Source organism: Lissotriton vulgaris, chromosome 3_1 (assembly GCF_964263255.1).
Source record: "Lissotriton vulgaris chromosome 3_1, aLisVul1.2, whole genome shotgun sequence".
In the NCBI taxonomy this organism is placed as follows: domain Eukaryota; kingdom Metazoa; phylum Chordata; class Amphibia; order Caudata; family Salamandridae; genus Lissotriton; species Lissotriton vulgaris.
Genome location: NC_141689.1, coordinates 504,009,612 through 504,028,651, shown reverse-complemented (window position 1 = coordinate 504,028,651; position 19,040 = coordinate 504,009,612).

Below are 19,040 nucleotides of genomic sequence, written 5' to 3'. Positions count from 1 at the left end.
CCTATTTAATTGCATTTGGGACATTTTGTCACTTTTGACAGAAAGATATAAGAAAGAAAAGAGCTTATTTTGTTATCTGTACTTTCGGGTTAATATGTGTATTTGACAGAGGACAAATATTTGTAAATTGTCAACTACATTGGCTGATCAATAACTTAGTGAATTAATTGATGTCTCTTTAAATATGCATAAGTGTTAATCTACTGAAAACAGAATTGAAGTAATAGTAATAGTCGAAGTATTGGAGTTAAAGCATTATCAGATATAAGTGCCATGCCATTGTCTATGATTGTCTCCATCACACATTTCTCCTGAAGTTTTTGTTAATACAGGACAACAATTTAAAGGCAAATAAGTAAACCAAAAACAGTGTTTATCATTTCACCATTTTCTTTTAAGATATGGACAGAAATCCCCTTTAGCAAGACATTATAATGAGGTATTCTTTTGGCTGAGGGTTTCGATTGCACATCCACCAACCGGCTGCTTAGGAAATCCAGCACTCAGTGCAGAATAATGTCCGACTGATTATGGATTGCTTTAGATTGCTTCCCACACAAGCTCTTCCCTCCATTCGCCATACCACTTTGGTCTGCTTGGATTCAGAGTCTTGGAAAGGATGCACTCTGCCTCCACACTGCAGCAATGCTGTCATGCATTTACAAACATAGTCGATGAGACAATCAGCCCCGTCCACTGAGACCCTGATGCTTCTGAGCTTATCTCGAACTGTTATTGAGAAAGGCAAAATAACAGAAAAAACTATGGGGTTAGGTAACCCAAAAGAAAACATTGCAGTACAAAGTAACACGTAGCAAAAAACACTTCCATACAAAATGAACAGTCATGAGGAGAGCAACACATTACGGTGGCAGACAAATCAAACAGCATAGCTAAAGTAAGTACAAACATACATTCCATATTTTAGGCTCCAGTGTCGTTCTTACATTTTCCCAACTATCTCGAAGTGTATGTTGTATGCACTGTGGCCCAGATTTATAAAGACTTTGTTTTTTCTTTGTTTCTTTTTAATTTAATTGCAGACCTGATGCAAAATCCTTTTGGTATTTACAAAGCAACTCAAACGGCTATTTGCACTGCTTTAAAAAAAATAAGTAACACAAAGCAGTGCATTGCACTGTCTTGCATTACCTTGCACGAGGGAGGCGTTCCATGGGTGGTACAAAGACGCTCTCATGCACCCACCCATGGATGTTGACGCAAACCCATATCTACAAAGACTTGTACACATGGATTTGCACTAAAATCCTGCACCTCGTTGAGGCAGGTGTAATGAGGAAAAATATATGTATTTCCCCTCCTTATTTTCTCTTTGCATTCTGTAGTACACATATAAAGATGAAATAGCCTCAAAGGATAGTTTTTGTGCAGAAAGGTACTCCTGACCACTACACATTCACCTTGGCACCATGTTGCAAGAGTGCCTGCGTTCACGCTAGGCAGCACAAAGTGTACCCGCACATGGAGAGAGCATAACTGCTCCATTTCTTTGAAGATATGGCACAGTTCTGCCCTCTCCATGTGATGCAACACAGTGCAGCGGCTATGCTCTTCGTACTGTGGCACGTCATTTGTTAGCCATTCTGGGCCTGTATATTTTCTGTGACATTCATAGGATTATTTTACTCCTCTGTATACTGTTTATGGCAGGCATTTCTGATGATTTAGGGTGGGTGGTATCTTTAATTCCACCAGCGGAGTTAGAGGAATTTGGGAATTCCTTGTTACTCGTGTATCACGGAATTACTAATACATTTTACTGCTCCGCTGGCGAAATTAGCTTGCAGTGTTTGGTTTTCTAACAGGGCTGGAAGAGGGATCAGTCCCTCTATGTTTAAAGAAGCATTTGCAATGCAATAGGTCTCGCATTAGGAAAGTTTGAGCTATTGGTATCGTAAATGACACATTTTTTATTTATGTGTTGGTTTTGAAAATAGCGAAATTAATAGCTTTGTCATTTACAATGCCAATAGATATAACTTTCGCAAATGTGACACCTATAGCATTTGTAATGCAATATGTGTTGTATTTACGTGACTTAGATATATTGATATTACAAATAACAATGGCTTTTTTAAAAAAATAATTAATACTTAAATAAAAGTTATTGTAATTTATAATGGCAATAGCTTAAACTTTTGTAAATAACTTTTGTGAAGATTATGTTCAGTGTATTTTATTGTGACGAAAATCCAAGATCAGAAGTGAAATATTAACATCTTTTTGTGACATTTGTAATAAAGCTTGAAACATTGAGAGAACATATTTGAACCAGTTGTTGTTGAATGGTTGCACAGATTGTGCTTTGGTGGCGCTGATTGATGTTGTGGTGGCGACGAGTGATGCTGTGGCGTTCAGTGATGCTGTGGTAGTGCATAGTGATGTTGTGGTGCCCCTGAGTGATGCTGTGGTGGTGCTGAGTGATGCTGTAGTGATGCGATAGATAGATAGATAGAGTGAGTGCGATAGAGTGAGTGCGATAGATAGAGTGAGGGCGATAGATAGAGGGAGGGTGATAGATAGATAGAGGAAGGGTGATAGATATAGAGTAAGGGCGATAGATAGATAGATAGATAGATAGATAGATAGATAGATAGATAGATAGATAGATAGATAGATAGATAGATAGATAGATAGATAGATAGATAGATAGATAGATAGATAGATAGATAGATAGATAGATAGATAGAGTGAGGGCGATAGATAGAGTGAGGTCGATAGATAGATAGATTGATAAAGTGATGGGCGATAGATAGATAGAGTGAGGGCGATAGATAGAGTGAGGGCGACAGATAGACAGATAGATAGATAGATAGATAGATAGATAGATAGATAGATAGATAGATAGATAGATAGATAGATAGATAGATAGATAGATAGATAGATAGATAGATAGATAGATAGATAGCGATAGAGTGAGGGGTGATAGATAGATAGAGTGAGGGCAATAGATAGAGTGAGGGCGATAGATAGATAGATAGATAGATAGATAGATAGATAGATAGATAGATAGATAGATAGATAGATAGATAGATAGATAGATAGATAGATAGATAGATAGATAGATAGATAGATAGATAGATAGATAGATAGATAGATAGATAGATAGATAGATAGATAGAGTGAGGGCGATAGAGTGAGGGGTGATAAATAGATAGAGTGAGGGCAATAGATAGAGTGAGGGCGATAGATAGATAGATAGATAGATAGATAGATAGATAGATAGATAGATAGATAGATAGATAGATAGATAGATAGATAGATAGATAGATAGATAGATAGATTGAAGGCGATAGATAGATAGATAGATAGATAGATAGATAGATAGATAGATAGATAGATAGATAGATAGATAGATAGATAGAGTGAGAGCGATAGATAGATAGATAGATAGATAGATAGATAGATAGATAGATAGATAGATAGATAGATAGATAGATAGATAGATAGATAGACAGATAGATAGAGTAATTATGTGGCATGTAATTATGTGGCACTGAGTGGTATTTGGACTGTATGTTGCGTTGAGTGCGGTGTAAAGATGTAGCATATAATTGTGTGGCATGTAATTATGTGGCACTGAGTGGTTTTGTTTAGAGTGTATGTTGCATTGTAAGTAAGTAGCATATAATTATGTGGCACTGAGTGGTATTGTGTGAAGTGTGTGTTGTATTTATTAGAGTGTAATTATGAGGTGTGTAATTATGTGGCACTGAGATGTATTTGGAGTGTACGTTTCGTTGAGCGCAGTGTAATTATGTAGCATATAGTTATGTGGCACTGAGTGGTATTGTGTGGAGTGTGTGTTGCATTCAGTAGAGTGTAATTATGTGGTGTGTAATTATGTGGTGGTGTTGGTGGTGGTGGGCATGGTGGTAGTGGACGTAGTGGTGGTGGATGTGGTGGTGGTGGATGTGGTGGTGGATGTGGTGGTGGTGGTGGTGGGTGTGGTGGTGGTGGACATGGTGGTGGTGGACATGGTGGATGTGGTGGTTGTGGACATGGTGGTGATGGACGTGGTGGTGATGGACATTGTTGGTGGTGGACATGGTGGTGGTGGTCATGGTGGTGGATATGGTGGACATGGTGGGGGTGGACATGATGGTGGTGGATGTGGTGGTAGTGGATGTGGTGGTGGTGGTAGTGGTTGTGGACGTTGTGGGTGTGGTGGTGGTGGGCATGGTAGTGGTGGAGGTGGGTGTGGTGGTGGTGGTGGTGCTGGACATGGTGGTGGTGGACATAGTGGTGATGGATGTGGTGAATGTGGTGGTGCTGGAGGTTGTGGTGGAGGTGGTGATTGTGGACATAGTGGTAATGGACGTGGTGGTGGTGGATGTGGTGGTGGTGGAAGTGATGGTGGTGGATGTGGTGGTGGTGGATGTGGTGGTGGTGGTGGACATGTGGTGGTGGACATGGTGGTGGATGTAGTGCTGGTGGTGGATGTGGTGGTGGACGTGGTGGTGGTGGGTGTTGTGGTGGTGGACATGTTGGTGGTGGACATGGTGGTGGTGGTGGGCGTAGTGGTGGTGGATATAGTGGTGGTGGATGTGGTGGTGGTGGAGGTGGTGATTGTGGATGTGGTGGTGGTAGAAGTGGTGGTGGTGGTGGGTGTGGTGGATGTGGTGGTGGTGGACATGGTGGTGGTGGACGTAGTGGTGGTGGATGTGGTGGTGGTGGATGTGGTGGTGGACGTGGTGGTGGTGGTGGGTGTTGTGGTGGTGGACGTGGTGGTGGTGGACATAGTGGATGTGGTGGTTGTGGACATGGTGGTGATGGACGTGGTGGTGATGGACATTGTTGGTGGTGGACATGGTGGTGGTGGACATGGTGGTGGTAGACATGGTGGTGGATGTGATGGACATGGTGGTGGTGGACGTGGTGGTGGTGAATGTGGTGGTGGTGGATGTGGTGGTGAAGGTAGTGGTGGTGGACTTGTTGGTGGTGTTGTTGGTGGTGGGTGTCGTGGTGATGGACGTGGTGGTGGTGGAGGTGGGTGTGGTGGTGGTGGTGGTGGTGCTGGACATAGTGGTAGTGGACGCAGTGGTGGTGGACATGGTGGTGGTCTACATAGTGGTGGTGGATATGGTGGTGGACGTGGTGGTGGATTTTGTGGTGGTGAATGTGGTGGTGGTGGATGTGGTGGTTGTGGTGTAAGTGGTGGTGGTGGAGGTGGGTTTGGTGGTGGTGTCGGACGTGGTGGTGGTGGACATAGTGGTGGTGGATGTGGTGAATGTGGTGGTGGTGGAGGATGTGGTGGAGGTGGTGATTGTGAAAGTGGTGGTGGTGGACATGGTGGTGGTGGACGTGGCGGTGGTGGACATGGTGGTGGAAGTGGTGGTTGTGGATGTGGTGGTGGTGATGGATGTTGTGGTGGTGGTGGTGGGTGTGGTGGTGGTGGACGTGTGGCGGTGGACATGGTGGTGGATGTAGTGGTGGTGGATGTGGTGATGGTTTTGTATGTGGTGGTGGGCGTGGTGGTGGTGGGTGTGGTGGTGGTGGACATGGTGGTGGTGGTTGTGGACATGGTGGTGATGGATGTGGTGGTGATGGACGTGGTGCTGGTGGTCGTGGTGGTGGATGTGGTGGGCATGGTGGTGGTGGAGATAGTAGTGATGGATGTGGTGGTGGTGGATGTGGTGGTGGTGGATGTGGTGGTGGTGGTGTAAGTGGTGGTGGTAGAGGTGGGTGTGGTGGTGGTGTTGGATGTGGTGGTGGTGGGCATAGTGATGGTGGATGTGGTGAATGTGGTGGAGGTTGTGGTGGAGGTGGTGATTGTGGACATGGTGGTAATGGACGTGGTGGTGGTGGTGGACGTGGTGGTGGTGGAAGTGGTGGTGCTGGATATGGTGGTGTTGGTGGATGTGGTGGTGGTGGTGGACATGTGGTGGTGGACATGGTGGTGGTGGACGTAGTGGTGGTGGATATAGTGGTGGTGGATGTGGTGGATGTGGTGGTTGTGGAGTTGGTGATTGTGGATGTGATGGTGGTGGAAGTGTTGGTGGTGGATGTGGTGGATGTAGTGGTGGTGGATGTGGTGGTGGTGGATGTGGTGGTGGACGTGGTGGTGGTGGTGGTGTTGGTGTTGTGGTGGTGGACGTGATGGTGGTGGACATGGTGGATGTGGTGGTTGCGGACATGGTGGTGATGGACGTGGTGGTGATGGACATTGTTGGTGGTGGACATGGTGGTGGTGGACATGGTGGTGGTGGACATGGTGGTGGATGTGATGGACATTGTGGTGGTGGACATGGTGGTGGTGGATGTGGTGGTGGTGGTGGGTGTGGTGGTGGTGGTGGTGGTGCTGGACATGGTGGTAGTGGACGCAGTGGTGGTGGACATGGTTTTGGTAGACGTAGTGGTGGTAGACGTGGTGGTGGTGGATGTGATGGTGGTGGATGTGATGGTTGGGGTGTAAGTGGTGGAGGTGGGTATGGTGGTGGTGTTGGATGTGGTGGTGGTGGACATAGTGGTGGTGGGTGTGGTGAATGTGGTGGTGGTGGAGGTTGTGGTGGAGGTGGTGATTGTGGACGTGGTGGTAGTGGACGTGGTGGTGGTGGATGTGGTGGTGTTGGTGTATGTGTGGTGGTGGTGGTGGGTGTGGTGGTGGTGGATGTGTGGTGGTGGACATGGTGGTGGATGTAGCGGTGATGGATGTGGTGGTGGACGTGGTGGTGGTGGGTGTGGTGGTGGTGGACGTGGTGGTGGTGGTCGTGGTGGATGTGGTGGTTGTGGACATGGTGGTGATGGATGTGGTGGTGATGGATGTGGTGCTGGTGGTCATGGTGGTGGATGTGGTGGACATGGTGGTGGGGGATGCGGTAGTGATGGATGTGGTGGTGGTGGTAGTGGTGGTGAACGTGGTGGTGGTATTGGGTGTGGTGGTGGTGGACGTGTTGGTGATGGAGGTGGGTGTGGTGGTGGTGGACGTGGTGGTGATGGACATGGTGGTGGTGGACGTAGTGGTGGTGGATAAGGTGGATGTGGTGGATGTGGTGGTGGTGGAGGTGGTGGTGGTGGTGGATGTTGTGGTGGTGGAGGTTGTGGTGGACGTGGTGGGGGTGGACATGGTGGTGGTGGTGGTGGATGTAGTGGTGGTGGATGTGGTGGTGGTGGTCATGGGTGTGGTGGTGGTGGACATGGTGATGGTGGAGGTGGTGGTGGATGTGGTGGTGATGGATATGGTGGTGGTGGACATGGTGGTGGTGGACGTGGTGGTTGTGGTCATGGTGGTGATGGATGTGGTGGTGATAGACCTGGTGGTGGTGGACATGGTGGATGTGGTGGTGGTGGATGGTGTGGTGGTGGTAGTGGTGGTGGACATAGTGGTGGTGGTGCTGGGTGTGGTGGTGGTGGTGGACGTGGTGGTGGATGTGGTGGACATGGTGGTGGTAGACATGGTGGTGGTGGATGTGGTGGTAGTGGTGGTGGACGTGGTGGGGGTGGAGGTAGTGGTGGTGGACGTAGTGGTGGTGAACATAGTGGTGGTGGATGTGGATGTGGTGGTGGTGGACATGGTGGTGGTGGTTGTGATTGTGGTGGTGGTTGATGTGGTGGTGGTGGTGGATGTGGTGGTGGTGGATGTGGTGGTGGTGGATGTGGTGGTGGATGTGGTGGTAGTGGATATGGTGGTGGTGGATGTGGTGGTGGTGTAAGTGGTGGTGGTGGATGTGGTGGTGGATGTGGTGGTGGTGGTGGTAATGGCAGTAGTGGTGGTAGATGTGGTGGTGGTGGATGTTGTGGTGGTGGTGGTAGATGTGGTGGTGGTGGTGGATATGGTGGTGGTGGACGTGGTGGTGGATGTGGTGGTGGTGGACATGGTGGACGTATTAGTGATGGATGTGGTGGTGGTGGATGTGGTGGTGGTGGTAGTGGTGGTGAACATGGTGGTGGTGGTGTTGGGTGTGGTGGTGGTGGACGTATTGGTGATGGAGGTGGGTGTGGTGGTGGTGGACGTGGTGGTGGTGGTGGACATGGTGGTGGTGGATGTAGTGGTGGTGGATAAGGTGGATGTGGTGGATGTGGTGGTGGTGGTGGATGTTGTTGTGGTGGTGGTGGTTGTGGTGGTGGTGGATGTGGTGGGGTGGACATGGTGGTGGTTGATGTAGTGGTGGTGGATGTGGTGGTGGTGGATGTGGTGGTGGATGTGGTGGTGGTGGATGTGGGTGTGGTGGTGGTGGACGTGGTGATGGTGGACGTGGTGGTGGATGTGGTGGTTGTGGACATGGTGGTGATGGACGTGGTGGTGATAGACGTGGTGGTGGTGGATGTGGTGGTGGTGGATGTGGTGGTGGTGGATGTGGTGGTGGGAGTGGTGGTGGACACAGTGGTGGTGGTGCTGTGTGTGGTGGTGGACGTGGTGGTGGATGTGGTGGATATGGTGGTGGTGGACATGGTGGTGGTGGATGTGGTGGTGGTGGTGGATGTGTTGGTGGTGCTGGCCATGGTGGTGGTGGTGGACATGGTGGTGGTGGAGGTAGTGGTGGTGGAAGTAGTGGTGGTAAACGTAGTGGTGGTGGATGTGGTGAATGTGGTGGTGCTGGAGGTTGTGGTGGAGGTGGTGATTGTGGACATAGTGGTAATGGACGTGCTGGTGGTGGATGTGGTGGTGGTGGAAGTGATGGTGGTGGATGTGGTGGTGGTGGATGTGGTGGTGGTGGTGGACATGTGGTGGTGGACATGGTGGTGGATGTAGTGCTGGTGGTGGATGTGGTGGTGGACGTGGTGGTGGTGGGTGTTGTGGTGGTGGACATGTTGGTGGTGGACATGGTGGTGGTGGTGGGCGTAGTGGTGGTGGATATAGTGGTGGTGGATGTGGTGGTGGTGGAGGTGGTGATTGTGGATGTGGTGGTGGTAGAAGTGGTGGTGGTGGTGGGTGTGGTGGATGTGGTGGTGGTGGACATGGTGGTGGTGGACGTAGTGGTGGTGGATGTGGTGGTGGTGGATGTGGTGGTGGACGTGGTGGTGGTGGTGGGTGTTGTGGTGGTGGACGTGGTGGTGGTGGACATAGTGGATGTGGTGGTTGTGGACATGGTGGTGATGGACGTGGTGGTGATGGACATTGTTGGTGGTGGACATGGTGGTGGTGGACATGGTGGTGGTAGACATGGTGGTGGATGTGATGGACATGGTGGTGGTGGACGTGGTGGTGGTGAATGTGGTGGTGGTGGATGTGGTGGTGAAGGTAGTGGTGGTGGACTTGTTGGTGGTGTTGTTGGTGGTGGGTGTCGTGGTGATGGACGTGGTGGTGGTGGAGGTGGGTGTGGTGGTGGTGGTGGTGGTGCTGGACATAGTGGTAGTGGACGCAGTGGTGGTGGACATGGTGGTGGTCTACATAGTGGTGGTGGATATGGTGGTGGACGTGGTGGTGGATTTTGTGGTGGTGAATGTGGTGGTGGTGGATGTGGTGGTTGTGGTGTAAGTGGTGGTGGTGGAGGTGGGTTTGGTGGTGGTGTCGGACGTGGTGGTGGTGGACATAGTGGTGGTGGATGTGGTGAATGTGGTGGAGGATGTGGTGGAGGTGGTGATTGTGAAAGTGGTGGTGGTGGACATGGTGGTGGTGGACGTGGCGGTGGTGGACATGGTGGTGGAAGTGGTGGTTGTGGATGTGGTGGTGGTGATGGATGTTGTGGTGGTGGTGGTGGGTGTGGTGGTGGTGGACGTGTGGCGGTGGACATGGTGGTGGATGTAGTGGTGGTGGATGTGGTGATGGTTTTGTATGTGGTGGTGGGCGTGGTGGTGGTGGGTGTGGTGGTGGTGGACATGGTGGTGGTGGTTGTGGACATGGTGGTGATGGATGTGGTGGTGATGGACGTGGTGCTGGTGGTCGTGGTGGTGGATGTGGTGGGCATGGTGGTGGTGGACATAGTAGTGATGGATGTGGTGGTGGTGGATGTGGTGGTGGTGGATGTGGTGGTGGTGGTGTAAGTGGTGGTGGTAGAGGTGGGTGTGGTGGTGGTGTTGGATGTGGTGGTGGTGGGCATAGTGATGGTGGATGTGGTGAATGTGGTGGAGGTTGTGGTGGAGGTGGTGATTGTGGACATGGTGGTAATGGACGTGGTGGTGGTGGTGGACGTGGTGGTGGTGGAAGTGGTGGTGCTGGATATGGTGGTGTTGGTGGATGTGGTGGTGGTGGTGGACATGTGGTGGTGGACATGGTGGTGGTGGACGTAGTGGTGGTGGATATAGTGGTGGTGGATGTGGTGGATGTGGTGGTTGTGGAGTTGGTGATTGTGGATGTGATGGTGGTGGAAGTGTTGGTGGTGGATGTGGTGGATGTAGTGGTGGTGGATGTGGTGGTGGTGGATGTGGTGGTGGACGTGGTGGTGGTGGTGGTGTTGGTGTTGTGGTGGTGGACGTGATGGTGGTGGACATGGTGGATGTGGTGGTTGCGGACATGGTGGTGATGGACGTGGTGGTGATGGACATTGTTGGTGGTGGACATGGTGGTGGTGGACATGGTGGTGGTGGACATGGTGGTGGATGTGATGGACATTGTGGTGGTGGACATGGTGGTGGTGGATGTGGTGGTGGTGGTGGGTGTGGTGGTGGTGGTGGTGGTGCTGGACATGGTGGTAGTGGACGCAGTGGTGGTGGACATGGTTTTGGTAGACGTAGTGGTGGTAGACGTGGTGGTGGTGGATGTGATGGTGGTGGATGTGATGGTTGGGGTGTAAGTGGTGGAGGTGGGTATGGTGGTGGTGTTGGATGTGGTGGTGGTGGACATAGTGGTGGTGGATGTGGTGAATGTGGTGGTGGTGGAGGTTGTGGTGGAGGTGGTGATTGTGGACGTGGTGGTAGTGGACGTGGTGGTGGTGGATGTGGTGGTGTTGGTGTATGTGTGGTGGTGGTGGTGGGTGTGGTGGTGGTGGATGTGTGGTGGTGGACATGGTGGTGGATGTAGCGGTGATGGATGTGGTGGTGGACGTGGTGGTGGTGGGTGTGGTGGTGGTGGACGTGGTGGTGGTGGTCGTGGTGGGTGTGGTGGTTGTGGACATGGTGGTGATGGATGTGGTGGTGATGGATGTGGTGCTGGTGGTCATGGTGGTGGATGTGGTGGACATGGTGGTGGGGGATGCGGTAGTGATGGATGTGGTGGTGGTGGTAGTGGTGGTGAACGTGGTGGTGGTATTGGGTGTGGTGGTGGTGGACGTGTTGGTGATGGAGGTGGGTGTGGTGGTGGTGGACGTGGTGGTGATGGACATGGTGGTGGTGGACGTAGTGGTGGTGGATAAGGTGGATGTGGTGGATGTGGTGGTGGTGGAGGTGGTGGTGGATGTTGTGGTGGTGGAGGTTGTGGTGGACGTGGTGGGGGTGGACATGGTGGTGGTGGTGGTGGATGTAGTGGTGGTGGATGTGGTGGTGGTGGTCATGGGTGTGGTGATGGTGGACATGGTGATGGTGGAGGTGGTGGTGGATGTGGTGGTGATGGATATGGTGGTGGTGGACATGGTGGTGGTGGACGTGGTGGTTGTGGTCATGGTGGTGATGGATGTGGTGGTGATAGACCTGGTGGTGGTGGACATGGTGGATGTGGTGGTGGTGGATGGTGTGGTGGTGGTAGTGGTGGTGGACATAGTGGTGGTGGTGCTGGGTGTGGTGGTGGTGGTGGACGTGGTGGTGGATGTGGTGGACATGGTGGTGGTAGACATGGTGGTGGTGGATGTGGTGGTAGTGGTGGTGGACGTGGTGGGGGTGGAGGTAGTGGTGGTGGACGTAGTGGTGGTGAACATAGTGGCGGTGGATGTGGATGTGGTGGTGGTGGACATGGTGGTGGTGGTTGTGATTGTGGTGGTGGTTGATGTGGTGGTGGTGGTGGATGTGGTGGTGGTGGATGTGGTGGTGGTGGATGTGGTGGTGGATGTGGTGGTAGTGGATATGGTGGTGGTGGATGTGGTGGTGGTGTAAGTGGTGGTGGTGGATGTGGTGGTGGATGTGGTGGTGGTGGTGGTAATGGCAGTAGTGGTGGTAGATGTGGTGGTGGTGGATGTTGTGGTGGTGGTGGTGGTAGATGTGGTGGTGGTGGTGGATATGGTGGTGGTGGACGTGGTGGTGGATGTGGTGGTGGTGGACATGGTGGTGGTGGACGTATTAGTGATGGATGTGGTGGTGGTGGATGTGGTGGTGGTGGTAGTGGTGGTGAACATGGTGGTGGTGGTGTTGGGTGTGGTGGTGGTGGACGTATTGGTGATGGAGGTGGGTGTGGTGGTGGTGGACGTGGTGGTGGTGGTGGACATGGTGGTGGTGGATGTAGTGGTGGTGGATAAGGTGGATGTGGTGGATGTGGTGGTGGTGGTGGATGTTGTTGTGGTGGTGGTGGTTGTGGTGGTGGTGGATGTGGTGGGGTGGACATGGTGGTGGTTGATGTAGTGGTGGTGGATGTGGTGGTGGTGGATGTGGTGGTGGATGTGGTGGTGGTGGATGTGGGTGTGGTGGTGGTGGACGTGGTGATGGTGGACGTGGTGGTGGATGTGGTGGTTGTGGACATGGTGGTGATGGACGTGGTGGTGATAGACGTGGTGGTGGTGGATGTGGTGGTGGTGGATGTGGTGGTGGTGGATGTGGTGGTGGGAGTGGTGGTGGACACAGTGGTGGTGGTGCTGTGTGTGGTGGTGGACGTGGTGGTGGATGTGGTGGATATGGTGGTGGTGGACATGGTGGTGGTGGATGTGGTGGTGGTGGTGGATGTGTTGGTGGTGCTGGCCATGGTGGTGGTGGTGGACATGGTGGTGGTGGAGGTAGTGGTGGTGGAAGTAGTGGTGGTAAACGTAGTGGTGGTGGATGTGGATGTGTTGGTGGTGGACATGGTGGTGGTGGTCGTGGATGTGGTGGTGGTTGATGTGGTGGGGGTGGTGGATGTGGTGGTGGTGGATGTGGTGGTGGATGTGGTGGTAGTGGATATGGTGGTGGTGAATGTGGTGGTGGTGGTGGATGTGGTGGTGGATGTGGTGGTGGTGGTAGTGGTGGTGGTGGTGAACATGGTGGTGGATGTGATGGCGGTGGACGTGGTGGTGGATGTGGTGGTGGTGATGGAGGTGGGTGTGGTGGTGGTGGACATGGTGGTGGTGGACATGGTGGTGGTGTACGTAGTGGTGGTGGATGTAGTGGTGGTGGATGTGGTGGATGTGGTGGTGGTGGTGGAGGTTGTGATTGTGGACATGGTGGTGGTGGACATGGTGGTGGTGGACGTGGTGGTGGATGTGGTGGTAGTGGTTTTGGAGGTGGTGGTGGACGTGGTGATTGTGGACATGGTGGTGGTGGACGTGGTGGTGGATGTGGTGGTGGTGGTGGAGGTGGGTGTGGTGGTCGTGGGTGTGGTGGTGGTGGATGTGGTGGTGGTGGATGTGGTGGTGGTGGATGTGGTGGTGGTGGATGTGGTGGTGGATGTGGTGGTGGTGGTGGAGGTGGGTGTGGTGGTGGTGGATGTGGTGGTGGTGGATGTGGTGGTGGTGTACATAGTGGTGGTGGAAGTAGTGGTGATGCATGTGGTGGTGGTGGAGGTGGTGGTGGAGGTGGTGATTGTGGACGTGGTGGTGGTGGATGTGGTGGTGGTGGATGTGGTGGTGGTGGATGTGGTGGTGGTGGATGTGGTGGTGGTGGATGTGGTGGTGGATGTGGTGGTGGAGGTGGGTGTGGTGGTGGTGGATGTGGTGGTGGTGGATGTGGTGGTGGTGGACATAGTGGTGGTGGAAGTAGTGGTGATGCATGTGGTGGTGGTGGAGGTGGTGGTGGAGGTGGTGATTGTGGACGTGGTGGTGGTGGATGTGGTGGTGGTGGATGTGGTGGTGGTGGATGTGGTGGTGGTGGATGTGGTGGTGGTGGATGTGGTGGTGGATGTGGTGGTGGAGGTGGGTGTGGTGGTGGTGGATGTGGTGGTGGTGGATGTGGTGGTGGTGGACGTAGTGGTGGTGAAAGTAGTGGTGGTGCATGTGGTGGTGGTGGAGGTGGTGGTGGAGGTGGTGATTGTGGACATGGTGGTGGTGGATGTGGTGGTGGTGGATGTGGTGGTGGATGTGGTGGTAGTGGTAGTGGTAGTGGTAGTGGACATGGTGGTGGTGGAGGTGGTGTGGAGGTGTTGATTGTGGACGTGGTGGTGGTGGACTTGGTGGTGGTGGTAGAGGTGGTGGACATGGTGGTGGTGGAGGTGGTGGTGGATGTGGTGGTGGTGGTGGAGGTGGGTGTGGTGGTGGTGGACCTGGTGGTGGTGGACGTGGTGGTGGTGGTGGATGTAGTGGTGGTGGATGTAGTGGTGGTGGAGGTGGTGTTGGAGGTGGTGATTGTTGACGTGGTGGTGGTGGACGTGGTGGTGTTGGACGTGGTGGTTGACGTGGCGGTGGATGTGGTGGTGGTGGTAGTGGTGGTGGACATGGTGGTGGTGGTGGTGGTGGGTGGTGGACAATGTGGTGGTGGAGGTGGGTGTGGTGGTAATCCTGCAGGAGTCTACCAGCAGACTGTGCAAAATTCAGCAGTGCCTGTAGGCATTTGTTGCAATGCATGGACTTCACACAGAATTTGGGATCACTGTATAGTTCACAATAAAACATTTCTTAGCACATAATTAAATAAGAAGCTCAAAAGAGCTCTTTCGGCATCTCTGGCAAGTGTGAATGAACAGCACCATAAACCTCTAAGAAACAAGACCAGAATGGGTAGGAATGCGTACAGTGTTGTTTCTGTAAGACTTTCCGAAAGTGACCCTAATTAGGACACAACTAAACTTTTCATGTCTATTTTACAACATCTAGATAGCAAAAGGCTGGGATCCAATGATGAAAGCGGAGGTGACACCAAAGTAGCAGGAGGCAACAATATAATTTATGGGCGCATTACCTCGGATGTTTAATCGGGTGTGACATTTAGCCAGAAAAGCCAGAAACGGCGGAGGCAGGGGAGCGGATTCCTTTGAATTCTGATGCCGGCTGCAAGCAAACCAGCATGAGTGAGGAGAGAGGCAAATGGTGTGTGATGTGCACGCGCCAGCACACAAGCACTGTAGGCAAACCGCCTTTGGGTGCATTTTTGAGAGCCCTTACTTAAGTCTCACTGATAACGCATGTGTGTTCGCTCAGCGAGACCTAAAAACACTGCAGATTAAAGTTTCAATGATTTTTTGACATAAAGAACAGCTCGCTCTTCCGGCCCTGTTTAAAAACCACTGACTGCACTGCTGTGCCTACCCTTAGGCGTCCTTACATACTAGGAGTATATAAGGCTTATATACTCTGAGGGTCTTATTTATGAGCCCTTGCGTCACTTTTGCACCACTGGTGCGTCACTTTTTGTGATGCACCAGCAGTGTTAAAAAATTAGCCTTGTTGCGCCATATTTACAAAGTGATGCATCTAGGTAGATGCGTCACTTTGTAAACCCCTACGCCTCATTATACCTGCGCCAGGTATAATGTATGCAGGGGGGTGTTCCCACGCAAGAAAGGGTCGTAGAAGTGATGCAGTGAAATCTACCAGATTTCATTGCGCCACTTCTAGGACGCAAATGCATCAATATCTTCAGCCTGCCTCACAGCAGGCGTAAGACTGACGCAAGCCCTTTCACATGAGGCTTGTCCCATGTGAAAGGACACATTGCTGGGGTTGTGTCACTTTTGTGACACACTCCAGCAATGCGTCACTTTTGCGCCATACAGATGCATCAAAAATACTGACTTATCTGTAACTCCTTGCGACATGATGCCTCATACAGTAAATATGACGCATCAATCATGTCGCAAGGAGGGCGTACTGAGAAGTGGCGCATCGCTGCTTTCACGCAACGATGAGTCACTTCTCATACATGAAGCCCCAAGTATGTAAGGGTGCTGCAGGGTATGCACAGGAGTGCATACACCTCTACTCCCTTACATACTCTGCAGTAATCACTGCAGGGTATGTAAGGGCGTCGAGGGGTATGCACAACAGTGCCAAATACCAAATGCACTTACAATGCATACCCCTCAGTGCCCTTACATACTCTGCAGTGATTACTGCAGGGTATGTTGGGGCACCAAGTGGTATGCACTACCCCTCTGCGCCCTTACATCCTCTGCATTTAATACTGCAGAGGATGTGAGGGCATCAAGGGGTCTGCACAGCACTGTCAAATACCAAATGCACTTACAGTACATACCCCTCGAAGACCTTGCATACTCTGCAGGAATCACTGCAGAGTATGCAAGGGTGCCAAGGGGTATGCACTGCTGTGCATTTGGCATATGGCAGTTCTCTTTCTTAGCGCAAAATACATCGTTGCATTTAGTTTGGATGGGAGGGTAAATTTTGCATTAAGAAAATAGCACCAAATGCCCACTGCACCCCCATCGCAGAATTCCGCAGAAAAACATGGCATTTTAATGTAATTCCGCCAATTCAACCCACCCCTACTGATGATTTCCTTCTGTGGTTTAGTTTTAGCAGCGAAGACTTACTAGTAAGTGTGCCAAATATATTTGTATGTGAGCAGCCTTAGTCTCTACTGTTGGAAGATCCAATCCTCTCTGTATTTATGTTTTGTTCTGTAAAGGCCTATACTTATTTCCAACTGTTTCTTTAATCTCTGTATTAAGTGCGCGTTTTGCAGCGACTCCGGCTAAAGGATGTTTGAATATTTTCTTTTCTTCAAAACCACATTTTATGAACAGTTCATTCCACATTATTCATCGGGGATACCCAACAGCCTGTACTTTCATGCAGTAAATTTGCGACAACAGTCTTATACACATTTGCAACACATTTTGGGTGTAGATTTTATTGGTGGGTGATTTCACTCATTATGCAAAAAGACAGTGTAACCGTTGGAATAATCAAGAAAAAACTATTCCACTTTGATAAATTGTGTACGGCACCTTCAAGCGACAAAATTGGAGTCTAAAGTTCGGTGGACAAAATAATATTTACAAAATATTTGAAATAATCATACTGACTTGGGAGCATGTATAGCTGATGTGATGGCAATATCTCATTGGTACCAATGGCAACATGTTTTGGGTTCTTGTACTTTATTTCATAACTATGGAAAATGTGGTACTATTTCATGAGCGCCTTTCAGATCTACCATTAAAGCGCGTGACTTTTTTTGCTCATTACATTGGAAAATTGTGATGGAAAATGAACACTTTAATGCGATCTTTCCAAAAGGGTTCTTGGTGGTGACCAAGTGATGCCCCGCAGGCCCGGGGGGGGGGGGGGGGGGGGGGTGAGGGGAGGGGTATAGGGGACCTGAGCTGACGGCCTCTCCAGACCATTGTAGTTTGGGGAATGTATTTTTTTTTGTGCCCCACCAGTTTCAAAGTCCACCATCGCCAACAGATGTAATGCAGCTCTCAATGTTGCCACGCGTTCAATTGTTTTGTGTAGGACACACGGCAAATGTAAACTAGTCAAAGCCAGGTGAGCCCTTGTCTGCGCATTCCCATCAGCCATGTCTTTGAGCCTTCTGCAGGGCACCAAACAGAATCAAAGTCAGAGAATGGAGGAAAGAGGGGTGAGTTCTCTGGAAGTGGGGGAGAGGGGTGGCAGTTGCACCCACTCCAAACCCCCCAACCCTCACCCCCCGCCTTTCACCTTTCACAAAAGCCGCCGGTCCTTCTCCGGATTAGCCCCATCCATCCAGTGTCAGCGGTTGTCTTGTTGAGAAAACCAGTGAGTAAACACGGCTGACAGAGAGGGGCTCCGCTGATTACTCACACAAATAGACTGCAGAGCCCTCCCGGAGAGGCGGCCCTGCGCGCGCTGACAGGGCGGCCTCTCCCCGGGATCCCGGGTCCTGCTGTTCCCACTTTGTCCTCCATCAATCACCCAATTGTGTCCTGGATGTTTTATAGAGTCACTTAATATCCCTGCCTTCATCTCTATTCACTTAGAGAATGATCGGCCATAAGGCGGAAGGCGTTTTACAGGAGGAGGCCAGAACAGACGCGGGCCAGAAAGGCGCAGGCAGCCGGGGACGCCGCCATCATTTTTATGCTAATAGGATTCTCTTCAGCCGAAATTTAAATGCCATTATCCTATTGGCACTTTTCAGAAATCAGGCCATTTAGACGCGCTGCCCAAAATGTAAATGACTATTTACAAGACAAATGCTCTGTTAAGCAAATTCAGAGTGAAAACCGTGTCTGTAAAAATTATGAGATTTCGAATAAAGTAAAATAAAAAAGATGGCTCTGAGAGTCCAGTTCAGGGAGCTGCCTGTTCCTTGCACTAATTTACTATGCTTTGTGTCACTTACGGGCTTTAAAAAAACATAAACAACCGATCAATTACCCGAGAGCGGACTACAAAGCATGATCTGACAGAAGTCACGAAGAATAAACGAACACCTTTAAAGCACCGCTACCGGCAACAACCTGCGAGTTGAAGTGCTTGTAAACGCCCTCATTAACCTGCCACAGGACATCACTCTCCTTAGGGGAGCAACAAAGATGGGCTCTTCTAAGTGGTGTAGGATGCTAATTAATTGTCTTTCAAATTTACATTTTTTGTTTACCGTATTAATTGCTTTCAGTATTTTATGCTGTGGAGGTATTTAAAGGACTAATGCAGCAATCATGACACCCTGACTTGTATGATCATGGAGCCTGAACTTTTGGTCCCTTAAACTGCATGAAACACAACATTGCTCTGCACATTTTTTTAGAAAATAGATTTAGAAGCTAAAATACAATTACAAAGCGTTCACCTGTGTGTGTCACTAAAAGTGGCTGTAAGTCCTTGTCTTCTGCGGTGAAATTCCTGTTGATGAAATAGAAATGGTTTCTACTGAAGCCAGGTTTTATCATGTGTTTGAGGACACTTAAATGCTATAATGAAAATGCAAATGGACTCAAGTTTTAGCCCACAATTGACCAACGGGGCCTGACGCAGAATGTAGACCTTCTAAAGCGCGGTATCCCACATGTACAAGTAAGCAAGCGTACATTCCATGCAAGGGGTGGGAAGCAGATATGGTTAGTCTAGAGTTTATGAATGTCCACGAATCTATGATTTGGGGACCATCCACAAACTCCTCTCTATCGCTTTTCAACCCTGAAA